General features: G+C 40.3%; 1 protein-coding gene and 1 non-coding gene across 4 annotated transcripts in view; one reads left to right on the top strand and one right to left on the bottom strand.

Moving 5' to 3' along the window:
* SCN8A (sodium voltage-gated channel alpha subunit 8) overlaps nucleotides 1-20612 on the bottom strand; it is a 197150-nt gene that overhangs the window by 155613 nt on the left and 20925 nt on the right. The window lies entirely within an intron of this gene.
* Nucleotides 15557-15629, top strand: TRNAE-UUC (transfer RNA glutamic acid (anticodon UUC)). The gene has a single exon. It is a non-coding gene; the product is annotated as a tRNA-Glu (tRNA).

Below are 20612 nucleotides of genomic sequence, written 5' to 3'. Positions count from 1 at the left end.
ATTCTGACAACCTTCCAACCCAAAAAGACTCCCTGAATTGGAAAGTAACTGAATATCACAAGTCCAGGTATGTAGGTCCTCTAACCAGTTCTTACTTGCTGAAAAAATTATGCTGCAGAATTCACTTGCAAAGCAAAAGAAAGTTTTAACTGCTAGAGTTCTGAAGCACCTTAACTTGTTTACCTGACCCAGAGGTTCTACACTGGGGAGGTTTTGCCTTTCACAGAAATTTTGGCATTGTCTAGACACATTTTGGGAGGCTTCCCTGTGGCTCAGTGGTAAAGAATCTGCCTGCAATGCAGTAGACCCGGGTTGCATCCCTGAGTCAGGATGATTCCCCTGGAGAAGGGAATGGCTACACATTCTAGTACTCTTGCCTGGAAAATCCCATGGACGGGTGGGCTACAGTCTGTGGGGTTGAAAGAGTCGCACATGACTGAGCAACTAAGCACACACACACACACACACACACAAACACACACACGCATTCTTGAGTGCCACAACTGGGGGCGAAGTGGGTGCTACTGGCATCTAGTGGTAGGCTGGGGTTGCAGCTAACCATCCTGCAGTGCACAGAATAGCCCACCACTACAACAGAGAATTCTCCCAATTTTCCCAATGAAAGTGCCAAGGTGGAGATGCGCTGATGGCCCGGCCAGTCCAGGCCACATGCACTGCCTTTACAAACTGCCAAGAGACAAAAAACAGCTCTGCTGTTCACAGGAACAGAGTTTTGACCTGAGGCAGTTCATCTGTGAACAAATAAGCACATTCCACACATTCCATCAGAATTCGCCCCTGCCAGCTTTTACCTATCAACCTTAACGCTAATTCTTGAGTAGTCAGGTCTCTGATTCACACGACAGTCCTTCAAAGTCAGAAGACAGTTACCACATCTTATAAACACAGTCGATGGACATTTATATGATTGTCAAGGGCATCCCACTCCAGTACTCTTGCCTAGAAAATCCCACGGATGGAGAAGCCTGGTAGGCTGCAGTCCATGGGGTCACTAGAGTCGGACACGACTAAGCAACTTCCCTTTCACTTTTCACTTTCATACATTGGAGAGGGAAATGGCAACCCACTCCAGCGTTCTTGCCTGGAGAATCCCAGGGAAGGGGGAGCCTGGTGGGCTTCCATCTATGGGGTCGCACAGAGTCGGACACAACTAAAGCAACTTAGCAGCAGCAGACCCGCTTTTATGCTTAGTTAGGTATAAGAGTTCTGCCCTGAAATTCTCCAGAGCAGGTAACATACCTGCATTGTGTTGCCCAGCTTGCCAGTAAGAATATCCAGACCAGTACTTAATAGTATATAACTAGTACTCACTAACTAAACATGAAGGTTTAGTAAACAAGGTAAACAGGAAGGAAACATGCCAGACAGATATAATTCCTGGATCGGACATGCGGCGTGCTAAATTACTTCGGTCGTGTTTGACTCTTTGCGACCCTATGGACTGTAGCTCACCAGGCTCCTCTGTCCATGGGATTCTCCAGGCAAGATTACTAGAGTAGGTTGCCATTTCCTTCTCCAGGAGATCTTTCCAACCCAGGGATCGAGCCTGAGTCTATGGCATCTCCTGCATTGGCAGGTGGGTTCTTTACCACTAGCGCCACCTGTGAAGCCCTCTGGATCAGACAGGTACCCTATTTTAGGGGAGACATGCCATTACTACAACAGGCCTATTGATACCAATACCTGACTCCTCTTTCCACTTTAAACAGTCTCTACCATTCAGGCCAGCAAGACACACACACACACATCCCCCAGCCTGTGAGAATTCCTACACAGCAGGAATCCTCTTCATCCTCCAGAAGGAAAGTAAACCAAACATCTCCATAAAAGGCTGCTAATTCCTGGCCTATCTGTTTAGCTGAGCTACAAAACTGCTAAAAACCTCTGACACTCTACATGGATTATATTATTAATGACATCAGCAGTCTTAGAGATTGGCTCTGCAGAAGCAAGAGGCTTCGTAAGCATTAAGTCTCAACCTTGAAGAGCTACTCTATACAATGACAAGGACTCACCTCTGAACAAAGTTTGAAGGTTGCTTGTTTGACTGAGACAGAGGTATAGCTACAGTGAATAACTGCAATTTTAAAATGACTCTTAAAATCTCAACAACTTGGCCTTTTGGGTTGCCATTTCCTTCTCCAATGCATGAAAGAGAAAAGTGAAAGGGAAGTCGCTCAGTTGTGTCCGACTCTTAGCGACCCCATGGACTGCAGCCCACCAGGCTCCTCTGTCCATGGGATTTTCCAGGCAAGAGTACTGGAGTGGGGTGCCATTGCCTTCTCCGTTTTATGTATAAGACATTATAATATACCTAACATTTATACTGTACTTCAAGTCTTATTCTTATTATCTCATGTCATCCTTAACAAGAACATAAAATAGGTAGACAAAGTGGTGATCATCAACCCCACTCTGTAAATGAGGAAATGAGGCTTAGAAAGAGGAAGACGCCTGCCCCCAGTGCTCAGGTTAACAACAAAACCAACAGCGGAACAAGTCTCCCGAACCCTAGTCCTCACAGTCCCAACAGCACCCCACAGCCCCTCCTCCCCTGATCCAGCCACACACATATGACCATACTCCTTCCCCCATCGCTGCTTTTTAGATGCAATGGTAAAAAGACAACTACCTAAACATAGCTTTGAGTTTTTTAAATATCTGCTCCAGATCCTTAAAAGAAAATCTGTCAGTCATACGCCTTTCCTTTTTGTTGTCAAGAAAGTGAAAACTCAAATCCATAAAATAAGCTCCTCTAAAGGATATTCAGAAAACAAGTGGAGTATCGGGGGTAGTAAAAGGGGTTTGGAGACATAGAGCAAAATGAGAGGATGTATTTTTGTATGAGATATTAATGTTGATAAAGGAGAGAAATGCACTCCATCTGGTTATGAGTTTTCCATCTCTTAGGTTAAGCCCTGTGTCTTCAGAGACCAGCAAGTGCCTGGCACACGGCAGTGTGACTGAATGCATCTGTTTTTCTTGATGTATCATGAGCTCCTTGTGGGCAAAAACTTCATCTCATACACTGCTGTATTCCTGTTTCAAAGTCATTAGTCAGCAATGCACTGAATTAGATTATTCGACTGGTGGGCAGAGAGAGCACCATGTAGGAAGGCTGTGTTAGTACTGTGATCTCTTAGAGCTTGTATTTGTCTATTTGGCATTCATTACTCACAGGGCCAGACTAACAGCTAGCTCTGTTTATAACCTCCCCTGCCAGCAAGACCCCGTGTTCTAGACTGTCTCCTTTAATTCTCACGCACAAGGCTAGTATTTCCCAGGCCCTAAATTGACAGATGACAGACGTCTGTACCAGACCACAAGGAACAGTCCCTGCGCCCTAAGACTCAAGCAGTTATTCAAACTAGCCAATCCTAAGCCGCTTCCCCTGCCCTGCCTTGCCTTTCCCAGAGCAGAGCAAAGGAAAACCATAAAGGCTCTGGGCCACGCTTCCTCCTTGCTCTGCTCTCCTGACCAAACCTGGTGCTTCTCCCTGGGGCCCCATGTGATGCGGGCATGTCCCCTTCTCTTGGGAAATGTAAATGATAAATTCTTTTAATGGCATTGACCTCTCCATGCCTTTATAAAGACTTTATTAAGACTTAGGCACTAATCAGTTGAATACTATTATTACCATCCCACCAGACACAACAAACCAGAACCTAACCCAGATTACACCTATAGGCCAGCTCACAAAAATCTTACCTTCTCTAGTAGACGGCAAACTCCTTTTAAACAAGATTGTCTCTTATATAACATACTCACCAAATTTAACACTACAGACACAGCAGCCGCATTGTAAGATGAAACAAAGATAAGTCAATAATTAGTTGACTTTTTGCAACCCGAATCTTTATCAATTATTAATGATCCCCTCTGATCTCAAATGCGTGACCATTCTCTAATGCTGCACAGCGTGGCAATTTCCTTAAGTGTTTACAGTAGCTTTATCTATAAAGGTCCAGTGACTTGAAATTGGAAGCAACCAAGATGTCTTTAAACAGGTGAATGGATAAACCAATTCTGATGTACCTACAGAATGGAGTATTATTCAGTGACAAAAAGGAACAAGCTACTGATCATGAAACAATATGGATGAATCTTAAATGCATTTTGGCTAAGTGAACAACTACAAATTTTAAGATTCCATTCGTGTGACATTCTGGAAAAGGCAAAATTCCAGGTGTAGAAAACAGGTAAGTGGCATTAAACAGGTTAACCGTGACAGGAGGTGACTGACTAGAAGGGAAGGCGCATGGAAATTTTTAGGGAGATGGAACTGTTCTTCATGGTACAAGGGTGGCAAATATATGACTTCTGTATTTGAAAAAACCCAAAAAACTGTATCTTGTGTGTGTTAGTTGCTCAGTAGTGCCCGACTCTTTGTGACCCCATGGACTGTAGCCCACCAGGCTCCTCTATCCATAGAATTCTCCAGGTAAGAATACTGGAGTGGGTTGCCATTCCCTTCTCTAGGGGATCCTCCTGACCCAGGAATTGAACCCAGGTCTCCTGAATTGCAGGCAGATTCTTTACCATCTGAAAATACCTTACAAAGAGTGAACCTTAATATACATAATTTTTTCAAAAATCAAAAAGGATGTCAAGGGATCCCAAGATAGAGTGCAGACTGTCACAAATGAACTTAATATAAATGTTTGACATAAACTCACTGAAGGAAGTGAGGTGAAACCAAAGTAACCTTGGAAAATGTTGCTAAAGACAAAAGGAACTATACATAAACACTGCACCCTGGTTAGTAAATCTGTTGCTCAGAGAAATATGGGTTAACAATTCTGAACCTGTTTCACATGTATACAGAACTAAATAAATAAGGAAACTCACCATCTATTATGGTGGATGGTGACAGGCAGGTTTCTCGCTGTCAGAGAAGGAACTGCAGGTAAGTAAGGGGGGAAAGCTAGAATAAACTCTGTGGTACTGCATTAGAGTCAGAAACAAGAGCGTGGATCCATGTTTACTTCAATGTGTATGCAGATGGATATATAGGAATAATTTTACATATGTACATACAAGTGGGTTAGTCCACATATGTGTGTATTTCCTAGCTCTCTCTGCTGAGGGCTTACTAGCAATGTATACACCCAATGCTCAGATCTTGGTTTCTCCAAAGAAAAAAACCAAGGCCCCTGAAGAAAATGCTGATTCAAGGGCAAGGGCAAGGAAAATACAAGACAAGCTTGGAACATCTCCTAGTTTCAGAAAGTAAGGAAGTGCTCAAGTGGCAGAATGATGTGGACATGTCAAAGGGATAGAGAACCCAACCTGGAATAGTTCCCAGTAGCTAAAACTGGAACAATCTGAGCAATAAAATAAATAGCATGGTACTGAATGATAACCTAAAGTATACGAGTTCATACTGATATAAATTAATGACAATTAATAAACATTCGGGTAAAAAGAGTAAGTCTTCCTTTACAGAAAAATTTCAAATAATATATGCAGATACTACCTCCTCTAGGAGGTGGAGCTTAATCTTCACTTCCCCTCCCCCAGGAGTGGGCGGGACTTAACTGACTCATTTCCAAAGAATACAGTAAGGAAACAGGAAAACAGTCACTTTATGGTGGAGAAACCTGGCAAATACCACCTTAACCAAGCGATCAAGGTTAACACCACCAGCGATAGGTCGTGTTAGCGTCATATCCCCAGACAGGATATGCTGAAGAGGGCATTTCATCTCTAAGGCATTCTTCCTCAAAAACCACAACCCGAGTCTAACCCTGAGAAAGACTTCAGACAAACCCCAAATGAGAGGCAGTCTACAAAATTACTCACCAGTGCTCCTCAAAATTGCCAATCATAAAAAATGTGGAAAGTCTGAGAACCTGTCACAGACCAGAGGAGCCTAAGGACAGAGACACGATGACTAAATGCAATGAGGTACACTGAACTGAACCTTGGACTAGAAAAAGAACATTAGTGAAAAATCGGGTAAAATCCAAACAGAGTGTTGAATTTAACAGTAAATGCACCAATTTTGGTTTCTTAGTTTTGACAAATATACGACAGTAATGTTAGACATGAACACTGGGGGAAACGTGAGTGACGCATTCAAGAACTCTCTGAATTATCTTTGCAGCTTTTCTGTAAATCCAAAGTTATTCCAAAATTAAAAGTTGATTTTTAAAAATAATCTAATAGGGCTTCCCTAGTAGCTCAGTGGTAAAGAATTTGCTGCCAATGCAGAAGACTTGGGTTCAATCCTTGGGTTGGGAAGATCTCCTTGAGAAAGAAATGCCAACCCCTTTCAGCATTCTTGCCTGGGAAATCCCACGGACAGAGAAGCCTGGCAGCTACAGTCCCTGGGGTCGCAAAGAGTCAGACGAGACTGAGTGACTAAACAGCAGCAGTGCTAATGTAGGGTCCAGTTAGTGAGGAAAACTTACTAACTAAACTTTTATTTGCAAGGTCTCTATATAACAGAAATACAGGGTCACATTATTGGGCGTATCTTTTTACAGAGGGGAAATGAAGTGCCCCTGACATGTTATCTTATAAACTGCATCTACCGTAATGATACTTCTGTTAATGAAGAAAATGCATTCCCATAGCACATTCATGGTTTGGTGCTTCTCTACCAGAGGTAGAAATAATCCTCCTGGTATAGGACTACATGAGCTTCCCTGGTGGCTCAGTCGGTAAAGAATCCGCCAGCAACGCAGGAGACCTGGGTTCAATCCCTGGGTTGGGGAGATCCTTCGGAAGAGGGCATGGCGACTCACTCCAGTATTCTTGCTGGAGAATCCCCATGAACAGAGGAGTCTGGCAGGATACAGTGCATGGAGTCACAAAGAGTCGGACACGACTGAGCAACTAAGCACAGCACACACAGGACTACAAGTTCTAGCTCTGATTGAGAACGCCTTCCTTCTCTCCCATACCTCCGATGAGAGTACGTAGGTTTCCCTGGCCATTTCTGCCCATGTAGCAGAACTCTGGCCTCTTTGGGGACTCTTACTTGTCTGGTCTGGACCCTGGCCTGCTATAAAAGGCCTACAGCTGTGACTAAGACTCTGCCCCTTCCTTCTTATTCACTATTGCCTCTGACACAGAACTAAAGAAAGCTGAACTATCCCAGTTTCTCTGTGTCCAGATTAAATTATTCCCAGAAGCATCACTGTGTACATAAACTGACAGTAGCAATGTCCTAGTCTGTAGTCAAATAACTGCATAGGTTCTGCATAAAGTATGTGAACTGATGAGCAACACCTGACATCCACCCTTACTATCACAATTTTGAGAGCTCACTATCTACCCGGTCATCATTACAATGCATCTTGCATTCCTAAGTGAACAAGACTGGGAGCTGACTGTGGCTCGGATCATGAACTCCTTATTGCCAAATTCAGACTGAAATTGAAGTGGGGAAAACCACTAGACCATTCAGGTATGACCTAAATCAAACCCCTCATGACTATACAGTGGAAGTGAGAAATAGATTTAAGGGACTAGATCTGATAGACAGAGTGCCTGATGAACTATGGATGGAGGTTCGTGACATTGTACAGGAGACAGGAGTCAAGACCATCCCCAAGAAAAAGAAATGCAAAACAGCAAAATGGCTGTCTGGGGAGGCCTTACAAATAGCTGTGAAAAGAAGGGAAGTGAAAAGCAAAGGAGAAAAGGAAAGATGTACCCATTTGAATGCAGAGTTCCAAAGAATAGCAAGGATAAAAAAGCCTTCCTCAGCAATCAATGCAAAGAAATAGAGGAAAACAACAGAATGGGAAAGATTAGAGCTCTCTTCAAGAAAATTAGAGATACCAAGGGAATATTTCATGCCAAGATGGGCTCAATAAAGGACAGAAATGGTAGGGACCTAACAGAAGCAGAAGATATTAAGAGGTGGCAAGAATACACAGAAGACTGTACAAAAAAGATCTTCACGACCCAGATAATCACGATGGTGTGATCACTGACCTAGAGCCAGACATCCCGGAATGTGAAGTCAAGTGGGCCTTAGGAAGCATCACTATGAACAAAGCCAGTGGAAGTGATGGAATTCCAGATGAGCTATTTCAAATCCTGAAAGATGATGCTGTGAAAGTGCTGCACTCAATATGTCAGCAAATTTGGAAAACTCAGCAGTGGCCACAGGACTGGAAAAGGGCAGGTTTCATTCCAATCCCAAAGAAAGGCAATGCCAAAGAATGCTCAAACTACCGCATAATTGTACTCATCTCACACGCTAGTAAAGTAATGCTTAAAATTCTCCAAGCCAGGCTTCAGCAATATGTGAACCGTGAACTTCCAGATGTTCAAGCTGGTTTTAGAAAAGGCAGAGGAACCAGAGATCAAATTGCCAACATCCACTGGATCACTGAAAAAGCAAGAGAGTTCCAGAAAAACATCTATTTCTGCTTATTGACTATGCCAAAGCCTTTGACTGTGTGGATCACAATAAACTATGGAAAATTCTGAAAGAGATGGGGGCATACCAGACCACCTGACCTGCCTCTTGAGAAACCTATATGCAGGTCAGGAAGCAACAGTTAGAACTGGACATGGAACAACAGACTGGTTCCAAATCGGGAAAGGAGAACGTCAAGGCTGTATATTGTCACCCTGCTTATTTAACTTATATGCAGAGTACATCATGAGAAACGCCGGGCTGGATGAAGCACAAGCTGGAATCAAGATTGCCAGGAGAAATATCAATAACCTCAGATATGCAGATGACACCACCCTTATGGCAGAAAGTGAAAAAGAACTAAAGAGCCTCTTGATGAAAGTGAAAGAGGAGAGTGAAAAAGTTGGCTTAAAGCTCAACATTCAGAAAACGAAGATCATGGCATCCAGTCCCATCACTTCATGGCAGATAGATGGGGAAACAGTGGCTGACTTTATTTATCTGGGCTCCAAAATCACTGCAGATGGTGACTGCAGCCTTGAAATTAAAAGACATTTACCCCTTGGAAGGAAAATCATGACCAACCTAGACAGCGTATTAAAAAGCAGAGACATTACTTTGCCAACAAAGGTCCGTCTAGTCAAGGCTATGGTTTTCCAGTGGTCATGTATGGATGTGAGAGTTGGACTATAAAGAAGGCTGAGTGCAGAAGAATTGATGCTTTTGAACTGTGGTGTTGGAGAAGACACTTGAGAGTCCCTTGGACTGCAAGGAGATCCAAGCAGTCCATGGTAAGGGAGATCAGTCCTGGGTGTTCACTGGAAGGATTGATGTTGAAGCTGAAACTCCAATATTTTGGCCACCTGATGCGAAGAGCTGACTCATTGGAAAAGACCCTGATGCTAGGAAAGATTGAGGGCAGGAGGAGAAGGGGATGACAGAGGATGAGATGGTCGGATGGCATCATCGACTCTATGGTCACGGGTTTGGGTGGACTCCGGGAGTTGGTGATGGACAGGGAGGCTTGGTGTGCTGCAGTTCATGGTGTCACAAAGAGTTGGAGACGACTGAGCGAATGAACTGAACTGAACTGAACTGAAAATTAGCACTATTTAGGGTAATGATTTAAAATTCAGAGAATGCATAGGCTGCCTTCTCAGAAAGATGCATACTGACTCTGATCTCTAAATCCAAATTTGGTAATGTTCAAAAGAGAATTTCTAGACCCAAACAGACATGGTAAGTTTGTGATAAGCACTCTTGATAAACTTGCTTCATATGATAAGCAGAGAAGGTCACAAAACTTTATGATGATAAAAAGTAAAAGATGAAGCATTTAAACAATCAAAAGTTTCTTGAGTCTTTCCTCTACTGCATTACTCTAGAAAGCCACAATCTGAGGAAAGACCAAGGATATGCCACGAGCCATGCTCAGCATCTTCCAGTAAGCCTGCTCTACTCCAGTCACTGGAAGAACTGTCACACTTTACTTCTCCAGTTTGCCCACAGTGCTATCTAATTCGACAGCCCCTACCCTTTCTTTTATTTTTGGACTGATGTAGAATAGGTTTGAAGGACAATTTCAAACAAGAAACGCCAATAATGTTTTATGTAACAACTGTTTCATTGTATTAAACACACAGCCTTCCAAGATAGCTGTTTTCCTTTGTTTTCTACTATATTACATTTCTTTTAAAAAGTTATACATGCCCATCCAAAAATTTCAAACAATATAGGGTTAAAGGTATAAAAATTAAAAACAAGATGACTGTCTGAAGAGCCACCCAAACCAGTTTTATCACTTAATAATCTACCCAATTAGAATTCTCACTTGGAAAGCCACACATCATTCACTTTAAAAATAGTCTTTTCAAGTCCCTATCCAGATGCCAAAACAAAAAAACTCCAAAAAGATTTTTTAAAAGTCTTTTTTTAAAGTCAATTTTATAGCCAATTTTATTTTATTTATTAAAATTAATTGAAGCATATAATGACACAGTCAAAGCCAAGTAATTATGAAGGTTTTTGAGCACCTCACTGATCTGATTTCTAGTCTCAGGTGTCATGTCAAAAGGATCAAAAGGAAGGTTTTAGCAAAATGCTCCATCATAGTGGAAAATTTGACAAACAGATTTTCCAATAAAGCCTTGCTTTCAAATAAACACCATAAACCATCAAAAAAACCTGAAGTGACAACCCTTTGGTATCTACATTAAATATGTCTCCAAGACTTCCACACATTCAAATTTTTCACATCAAATGTGGTGATCCAGGGGTCAGAAAAAAATCATCATATTTGTAAGGCCTCTGTTTCACCATCAGTACAGTGAATAACAGCTTTCTCCTGCACTCTCTACCTACCTATACAGGCACGGTTATGTACGTAAGCACACATGATGGACAAAATGTTCCTCAGAAGAAAGGCTTTAACGCAAACCAACATCTGCGGATCTGGAACTGACTGCCGCAGCGCTTGGTCATCCGCATCCTCCTGATTCTCACAGCCTCCTTTTGGAGATTTCCTATTTAGTAATCTTACAATATAGTTTTTCCCCACAGCTTGTTGGCATGTCTCTTACTAGAGTAACAAGGGACAAGAAAGAAGAAAAATGCCAATTCACACATTTTCCTTTTCTTCCACATCATGTTGGTAAAAAACCAGGCACAATCAGAGTTAGATATCAGCCAGAGATAGAGAAAGACTTAAGATCATATGAAGGTTTCTATTACATCATCTAATAGTCCTCTCCTTACCAAGGTTTAAAAAACTGACCGATTATCTGCAGTTGTATGAAATAAGATATCAATATGCTATTAACCACTTGGTAACTCTCAGTGAACACACATCCTTTCCTGCCCAGCAATGTCACTCCCAGGTATTTATTCTATAGATACTGCCCCACATACGTCAGAGAGGTACACAAGGATACTCAAGGCAACTTTCCTGTGATAACAAAGGACGGAATAAACATTTATTGGTGGAATAAAGTCTATCAATAAAGGACTCATTAAATGAATCATAATATATTCTTTAAATGGCATTCTACACAGCTGCTAAGAAGAATGAGGCCTTCTGTGGACACTGCTATGGAAAGTCTCCAGGACATAGTAAGTGAGAAAGCAAAGCACAGAGCAGTGTGCATAGCACACGACTGTTTTTGTTACTATATGCACACTTATTTTCATTTTATATATGGTATTGTGTGGAAAACTGGTATATGGGTGCCTCCAGGGGGAGGAACTCGGTGGCCAGTGGGTAAGTAAGTAGAGTACCCCTCTAACTTTGCTCCCTTTATAACTTCCAGATTGTGTACTGAGTACAAATACAATCTCTTTTTAAATTTTAATTTAAATTCAAAAATGAAAAAGAAGGAAGAAAGAGCACCCTGAACCAAAAACACTGGAGTCCTTCCTTGGGGTGTCTTCTCCATTAGGGACCCTAGGGCCTGTTAGTCCAGTCACAGATCTTTCAGGACTGATAACCTGCCTTGAAGCCACCGCCTTTTTTGCCCCTGTCTATCTTGGTTCTCTCTTAAAATGTGTCTAATAAATAGCCTAAGTTTCTGGTTCCAATTAAGATGGAGTAAGTACATTCCACAGTGTTTCTCCTAGGGAATTCAGCTAAAGTCCAGGGATAGACAGAGCTGCTCCACGCATTATCTAAAGACTAAAAAGTAACTGATAACTGGTGGACAGAGAAAACAAACCATGGCTCAAAATATCATGACACCTACGGAGTTTCCCTTTTTGCTTCTTCTAGTATCTCCTGGGCTCCAAAATCACTGCGGATGGTGACTGCAGCCATGAAATTAAAAGACGCTTGCTCCTTGGAAGAAAAGTTATGACCAACCTAGACAGCATATTAAAAAGCAGAGACATTACTTTGCCAACAAAGGTCCGTCTAGTCAAGGCTATGGTTTTTCCAGTAGTCATGTATGGATGTGAGAGTTGGACTATAAAGAAGGCTGAGTGCAGAAGAATTGATGCTTTTGAACTGTGGTGTTGGAGAAGACTCCTGAGAGTCCCTTGGACTGCAAGGAGATCCAACCAGTCCATCCTAAGGGAGATCAGTCCTGGCTGCTCATTGGGAGGACTTGATGTTGAAGCTGAAACTCCAATACTTTGGCCACCTGATTCGTAGAGCTGACTCATTGGAAAAGACCCTGATGCTGGGAAAGATTGAGGGCAGGAGGGGAAGGGGACAACAGAGGATGAGATGGTTGGATGGCATCACTGACTCAATGGACATGGGTTTGGGTGGACTCCGGGAGTTGGTGATGAACAGGGAGGCCTGGAGTGCTGCAGTTCATGGGGTCACAAAGAGTCGGACGTGACTAAACTGAACTAAACTGAACTGAGTATCTCCTGGCCTGGACTCAAAGGCAGCCCAAACTCAGAACTGTGCACCAGGTACAGAAAGAAAAAGTTCCAAGAAGACCTCCATTTTTGGCCCAAGAAACAGTAAAGGGATTCCCTAAAGGTCAAAGGGAGTAGAGGCAACCCCCTGATTTTGTCTGTTTCCCTTCTGTCCTCTCACCCTACGTTCAAGGCAGCTAGGCAGCAGTCGCAATGACAACAGCAGTCAGAAAGGAAAGCCTTTTCTCTGACCAGAGGAACTGTGATCCCAGGAGCCTTGAAGGAAACTCCGTTCCTTTGTTTTCCTTCCTGAGCCTCCTGTCACTTGGTTCTCAAGGGAAAGGTAATCACAGGATGTGCAAGGCAGAGCAGAGAAATTCAAGTCTCAGCTTTCTAGCAAGTGAAGCAAGAAGGAGAATCCTTTGGAACTGGAAAGTCTGGGTTAACAACAGAAAGAAGAGGGAGCTCAATGACGCTGTATGTGAACTCCAGGAATCACCCCCAGGCTGCACATGAAAGTATCTGACCCTCAACAACACTCTGAAGATTCTGAAGAGCTATGAGGTACACCACTGCCCAAGTCAGAGACTAGCCACTGGCTGGTATGTACATGGAACAGATACAAATAACACAGCAAATAGCACTTTGAAAACTAAACTGATACTGAACTCCAGCCCAAAGAAGGCAGATAGGTATTTGCAGCCTAAACCCAACTAGACTGACTGCCTGATCACATAAACAAACAAATCTATAGGATTTGAACAAGATTCAAAGTCTCATATAATTTTTTAAATGTCAGAATATAAATCCAAACTGATATACAGATGACTCTTTAACATGCTTCCCTTGTGGCTCAGATGGTAAAAATCTGCCTGCAATGCAAGAGATCCAGGTTCCATCCCTGGGTTAGAAAGACCCCTGGAGAAGGGAATGGCAGCCCGCTCCACTATTCTTGCTTGGACAAGTCCACGGCCAGGGGAGCCTGGCAGGCTACAGTCCATGGGGTCACAAAGAGTCAGACAAGAGACTTTCACTTCTTCACTTAAACAACATGGGTTTGAACTGCGTGGATCCACTTATACACAAATTGTTTTCAATAATACTACACAATCTCCAGCTGGCTGAACCCACAGATATGGAACTGCTGATATGGAGGGCCAATGACAAAGTTAAATGTGGATGTTTGACTGCATGGGGGTTAGTTTCCATAACCTCCACACGGTTCAAGAGTCAACCTGTACAAAAAGACTTGAAAATTTCAATATCTCACAAGGGAAAAGATAATCAACAAATACCATCTTCAAGATGTTAGAATTATATAACCTCAGATGACAGCACCCTAATGGCAGAAAGCGAAGAGGAACTGAACAGCCTCTTGATGAATGTGAAAGAAGAGAGTGGAAAAAAGCTGGCTTAAAACTCAACATTCAAAAAACTAAGGTCATAACATATGGTCCCATCACTTCATGACAAATAGATGGGGAAACAATGGAAACAGTTATTTTGGGGGGCTCCAAAATCACTGCAGATGGTGACTGCAGCCATGAAATTAAAAGACGCTTGCTCCTTGGAAGAAAAGCTATGACAAACCTAGACAGCATATTAAAACACAGAGACATGATGTTGCCAACAAAGGTCTGTCTAGTCAAAACTATGGTTTTTCCAGCAGTCATGTATGGATGCAAGAGTTGGACTATAAAGAAAGCTGAGCGCCAAAGAATTGATGTTTCTGAACTGTGATGTTGGAGAAGACTCTTGAGAGTTCCTTGCACAGCAAGGAGATCCAACCAGTCCATCCTAAAGGAAATTAGTCCTGAATATTCATTGGAAGGACTGATGCTGAAGCTGAAACTCTAATCCTTTGGCCACCTGATGCGAAGAACTGACTCATATGAAAAGACCCTGATGCTTGGGAAAGACTGAAAGCTGGAGGAGAAGGGGATGACAGAGGATGAGATGGGTGGATGGCATCACCGACTCAATGGACATGAGTTTGAGTCAACTCCGGGAGTTGGTGATGGACAGGGAGGCCTGGCGTGCTGCAGTCCATGGGGTCACAAAGCGTCAGACACAACTGAGCGACTGAACTGAACTGAACCAAAGTGGATTGCAAGGAGATCAAACCAGTCAATCCTAACAGAAATCAGTCCTGAATATTCATTGGAAGAAGTGATATTAAAGCTGAAGCTCCAATACTTTGGCCACCTGATGTGAAGAACTGACTCACTAGAAAAGGCCCTGATGCTGGGAAAGATTGAAGGCAGGAGAAGGGGACAAAAGAGGATGAGACAGTTGGATGGCATCACCGACTCAACAGACATGAGTTTGAGCAAGCTCCAGGAGTTGGTGATGGATAGGGAACCCTGGCGTGCTATAGTCCATGGGATCTCAAAGAGTAGGACATGACTCAGCAACTGAACTGACCTAAAAGCACATATTATAATCATGCTCAAAGAAATAAAGACAAATGATCTTGAAGTAAAAGGAAAAGTAGACAGTCTTGACAAAGAATAGATGAAGAAGGAGAAGAAGAACCAAATGAAAAAATCTAAACTAGAAAATATGACAGAAATTTTTAAATTCACTAGATGGGCTCTACGGTGTAACTGAAATGACAGGTCAGTGAACTTGAAAATGGATCAACAGAATTATCCAGCTGAACAACTAAGAAAAAAGACTGGAAAACAAAAATGAACAGAGCCTTGAGGACCCACTGGACAATATCAAAAGGCCTAACATTTGTATCATCAAAGGCCGATTATAAAGGAGAAAGAGAGGTACAGAAATAATATTTGAGGGAATTCCCTGGGGGTCCAGTGGTCAGGACTTGGCACTTTCACTGCCATGAGCCCAGGTTCAATCCCTGGTCGGGGAACTAAGATCCCAAAAGATATGTGCTGTGGTCAAAAAGAAAAATATTTCAAGAAATAATAGCTCAATACTTTCCAACTGTAGTAAAAGACATAAACGTATAGATTCAAGAAACTCAGTGAATATCAATCAGGATAATCTCAAAGAAATTCCTGCCCAGTAAAATCTAAAGCAAAGGAAAAAAAAAATCTTGAAAGCAGTCAGAGACAAATAATGCATTACATCCAGGGGAAAAAATAATTCAAATGACTGTGAACGTCTTATCAGAAACCATAGAGAACAGATGACAGTGGAAAAAGAATTTCAAGAGCTGGAAAACAATGGCCAAACCCAGAATTCTATATATCCAGTGAAATAGCTTTCAAAAATGATGAAATAAATTCTCCAAGAAAACCAAGAGAGGTCATCACTAGCAGACTTGCCAAAGATGCTAAAGAAAATTCTTCGGATGGAAGGAAATGAACATGGAAACAGAATTTCAGGAAAGAAGGAACACTAGAAATGGTAAATATCTGAGTAAATGAAACACCCTATTTTACTTCTAAGTTCTTTAAAACATTAAAGATGATTGAAAGCAAAAATTATAACAATGTCTGATGGGGTTTTCAGTGAATATAGATGTTACACATATGACCACTACAAGATAAAAAGGAAGAGGGCAAACCAATCTTTATGGTACTAAAGTTTCTATATTCTACTTGAAGTGATAAATATTAATTTTAAGTAGAATACTTGAATATGTGTAATGTAATTCCTAGTCAACACTAAAATAACTATACAAATGAAAAAGCAGTAAAAATTCAGTGTGTGTGTGTGTGTGTGTGAGCCGCTCAGTTATGTCTGATTCTTTGTGATCCCGTGAACTATAGCCCACCAGGCTCCTCTGTCCATGGAATTCTCCAGGCAAGAATACTGGAGTGGATTGCCATTCCCTTCTCCAGGGGATCTTCCCGACCCAGGAATCAAACCCAGGTATCCCACATTGCAGGCAGATTCTTTACAATCTGAGCCACCAGGGAAACTCCAAAAACTCAATAGAGAAATCTAAGTAGAACACTAAAATAGTTCAAATAATCCAAAAGAAGGATGTAAAGGGAAACAAGAAAACACAAAATAGAAAGAACAGAAAAAATATAATAAAATGACAGACCTAAATCTAAAATATCAATAATTAGATTAAATGTAAACGGTCTAAACACATCAATTAAAAGAGACATTATCAGGATGGATTTACAAAAAAAGATACATTGTATGTAGTCTACCAGAAACCTGCTAAGCACAATGATATACATAGGTTAAAAAAATGAAAGGGTACTAAATGCTATTATGGCTGCCTGGACTGAATTATAGAAAAGGAATTAAAAAAAACATTAGTAGACAAACTGGTGAAATCTATGAAATTCTGTAGCTTACTTAATAGAGTAATATACCAATGTTAATTTCTTAGTTTTGATAAATGTACTATGGTTTTATGTAATAGGTTACCATTAGGGAAAGCTAAGTAAAGGGCATACAGGAACTCTATGTACTATTTTTGCAACTCATTTATAAATATGAAATTATTATAAAAAATGTAAGTAAAAGAAGGAGGTAAGAATATACTATGAAAATGAGAGTTATCAGAACTATAGTAACTATGTTAATAGGCTATATTAATATCAGATAAAGCAGACTTCAAAACAAGGAAAATTATCAGGGGTAAAAAGGATAGTAAATAACAATTAGAGGGTCAATTCACTAAAATAAAAAACAATCTTAAATGTGTATGCACCTAAGAAAAGAGCTTCAAAATATATGAAGCAACAATTGACGGAACTAAAGGAAGAAACAGACAAATCTACAATTTTAGAGACTTCAGTCCTCCTTTCTCAGTCCTCAATAGAACAAGTAAACAGAAAATTATCGAGATATCAAAACATGTACATGTTAAATATATATAATTCCTATTTGTCAATAATACCTCAGTAAGTCTGAAAAAATAAAGAAGAGGTAGGATATAATGTTGCAACTGAATAATAAATAAATCACATTTTAATTTTTTTAAGAAGGAGAAGGAAAAAAATCAAGGCTATAGGAGATTGAGGGGAGGAAAGGAAGAAGTAAAAGAGATTAAGAAGTACAAACTTTCAGTTGCTATATAAATGAGTCATGGGTATGAAATGTATATGTGGGGAATAAAGTCAATAACTATGTAATATCTTTGTATGCTGACATATTGTAACTAGACTTCCATGATGATCACTTTGAAATGTACAGAAGTATATCACTATGTTGTGTAACAGAAACATAGTGTTGTAGGTCAATTATTCTTCAAAAACAAACAAACACAGAAAAACATCCAATTTGTGGTTATCAGAGGCAGGAGGTGGAAGGGGGGGGAACTGGATGAAGGCAATCAAAAGGAAGAAACTTCCAGTTATAAAAGAACTAAGTATTTGAGATAAAATGTACAATATGATAAATATAATGAACACTGCTATATATTATATATGAAAGCCGTTAAGAAAGTAAATCCTAAAAAAAAAAAAAGAAAGAAAAGAAAGTAAATCCTAAGAGTTCTCATTACAACAAAAACAATTTTTTCTATTTCTTTAATCTTATACCTACATAAGATGATAGATGCTCACTAAACTTTTTGCAATAATCATTTCATGATGTATATAAGTCAAATTATTACACTATACACCTTAAACTTAGGTAGTGTTCCACATCAATAATATCTGAGTAAACATGGGAGGAAAAAAAAATCAAGGATACCAAGGAACTGAACAACCAATTGCCTGTAATGGACATTTACAGAACATTGCACCTAACAGTAGAATATGCATTCCTCTCAAGTGCACCTAGGACATTCACCAAGAGAGACCACATCTTGAGTTATAAGACACACCTCAACACATTTAAACATGTTGAAATCATACAAAGTATGTTCTCCAACCACAATGGAATTAAACTAGAAATCAATAAAATAAAAGACTTTGGAAAATCTCCCAATACTCCAGACAGTCAAAGCAACACACTTCTAAAGAATTCATTGGTCAAAGAAGTTTCAACATAGCAAAATTTGTACAAATGCAACCACTGCAGTGCTTATAGGGAAATTTATAGTATTAAAAGCTTGTATTTTAAAAAAGGAAAGGCTTCAAATTAATGATCTAAAAAAACATAGTTTTTCACCTTAAAAAAAGAGTAAATTAATTCAAAGTAAGCAGAAGGGAAAAAATAAAGAGTAGAAATCAATTATATTGAAAACAGAAAAAAATAGAGGAAAAATCAATAAATCAGAAATAGGTTCTTTGAAAAGATGAATAAAATTGATAAACTTCTAGCCAAACAAAAAGAAAACAGTGAATATATAAATTATCTATATTAAGAAAGAAAGGATATTAGTATAGACCCAGAAGGCAATGGCACCCCACTCCAGTACTCTTGCCTGGAGAATCCCATGGACGGAGGAGCCTGGTAGGCTGCAGTCCATGGGGTCGCTAAGAGTCAGACACGACTGAGCGACTTCACTTTCACTTTTCACTTTCATGCATTGGAGGAGGAAATGGCAACCCACTCCAGTGTTCTTGCCTGGAGAATCCCAGGGATGGGGGAGCCTGGTGGGCTGCTGTCTCTGGGGTCGCACAGAGTCGGACACGACTGAAGCGACTTAGCAGCAGCAGCAGCAGACACTAAAAGGATACTAAGAAAATACCATGAATGAATCTGTGTACATAAAGTTGACAACTTAGATGAATGCGCCAACTCCTTAAAAGCCACAAAGTACCAGAACTTACCCGAAAAGTATTAGACAACTTGTATTGTTCTGTATCTGTTAAAGAAGTTTAATTTGTAGTTAAAAACTCCCACACAAAGAAAACCCTAGGCACAGTTCATTGAAGAATTCTACCAAATATTTTTAAAAGGAATTCAACATTTTCTCTTCCCCAAAATGAACACTTTTAAACTTATTTTATAAGGCCAGCATTATCCTGATACCAAAACTTGATAACAAGAAAAAAAATAACAAAACTAGTACTGATATCTTCATGAACACAGATGCAAAACTCAACAAATATTAGCAAATCATATCCAACAATATAGAAGAACACATCACAACCAATTGGTGTTTACCCCAAGAATGTAAGGGTAGGTCAATATTTGAGAATCAATCAGTATAATTCATTATATTAACAGATTAAATAATTTGAAAAAATCGCATAATTATATCAACTAATAATTAAAAGCATCTGACAAAATTCAACATCCATTCCTGAAAAAACTCTCAACAAATTGGGAACAGAAGGGAATTTATTCAACCTGAGAAAGAGTATCTACAAAAACTAACAGCTACCATCATACTTAATGGTGAGAAACTAAATGATTTTCCCTTAAGATCAGGAAGAAAGCAAGAATGTCCACTTTCACCACTTTCATGCAATGTCTTACTAGAAGGCTATACTAATGGTGGAGGAGGTAAAGAAATAAAAAGGACAAAGACTAGAAAGAAAGATACAAAACTCGTTTTTTACAGATGACATAACTATCCGTATAGAAAATCCAGGGACTTCCCTGGTGATCCTGTGGTTAAGACTCCATGCTTCCACTACAGGGGGCACAGGATTAACCCTGGCTGGGGAACTTGAAATCCCACATACCAAACATCAAGGTAAAAAAACAAACAAAAAAAACAACCCCCAAAACTATAATAAAGCTCCTAGAATTAAACAGTTTAATAAGGCTGTAAGACACAACTTCAACATGAAAAAATCCATCCTATTTCTATATCCTGGGAATGAATTAGAAACTGAAACTTATTTTTAAAAATTTACAATAGCTTAAAAATAGGTATAAATCTAACAATATATGAAAACCTATATGCTGAAAACTATAAAATGATTGTTGTTGTTCTGTCTCTGCTGCTGCTGCTGCGTCACTTCAGTCGTGTCCAACTCTGTGCAACCCCATAGATGGCAGCTCACTAGGCTCCCCGTCCCTGGGA

Source organism: Bubalus kerabau, chromosome 1, assembly GCF_029407905.1.
Source record: "Bubalus kerabau isolate K-KA32 ecotype Philippines breed swamp buffalo chromosome 1, PCC_UOA_SB_1v2, whole genome shotgun sequence".
Lineage (NCBI taxonomy): Eukaryota > Metazoa > Chordata > Mammalia > Artiodactyla > Bovidae > Bubalus > Bubalus kerabau.
The sequence above is the reverse complement of the archived record's forward strand: the minus strand, read 5'-3'. Positions and strand labels throughout refer to the sequence as shown.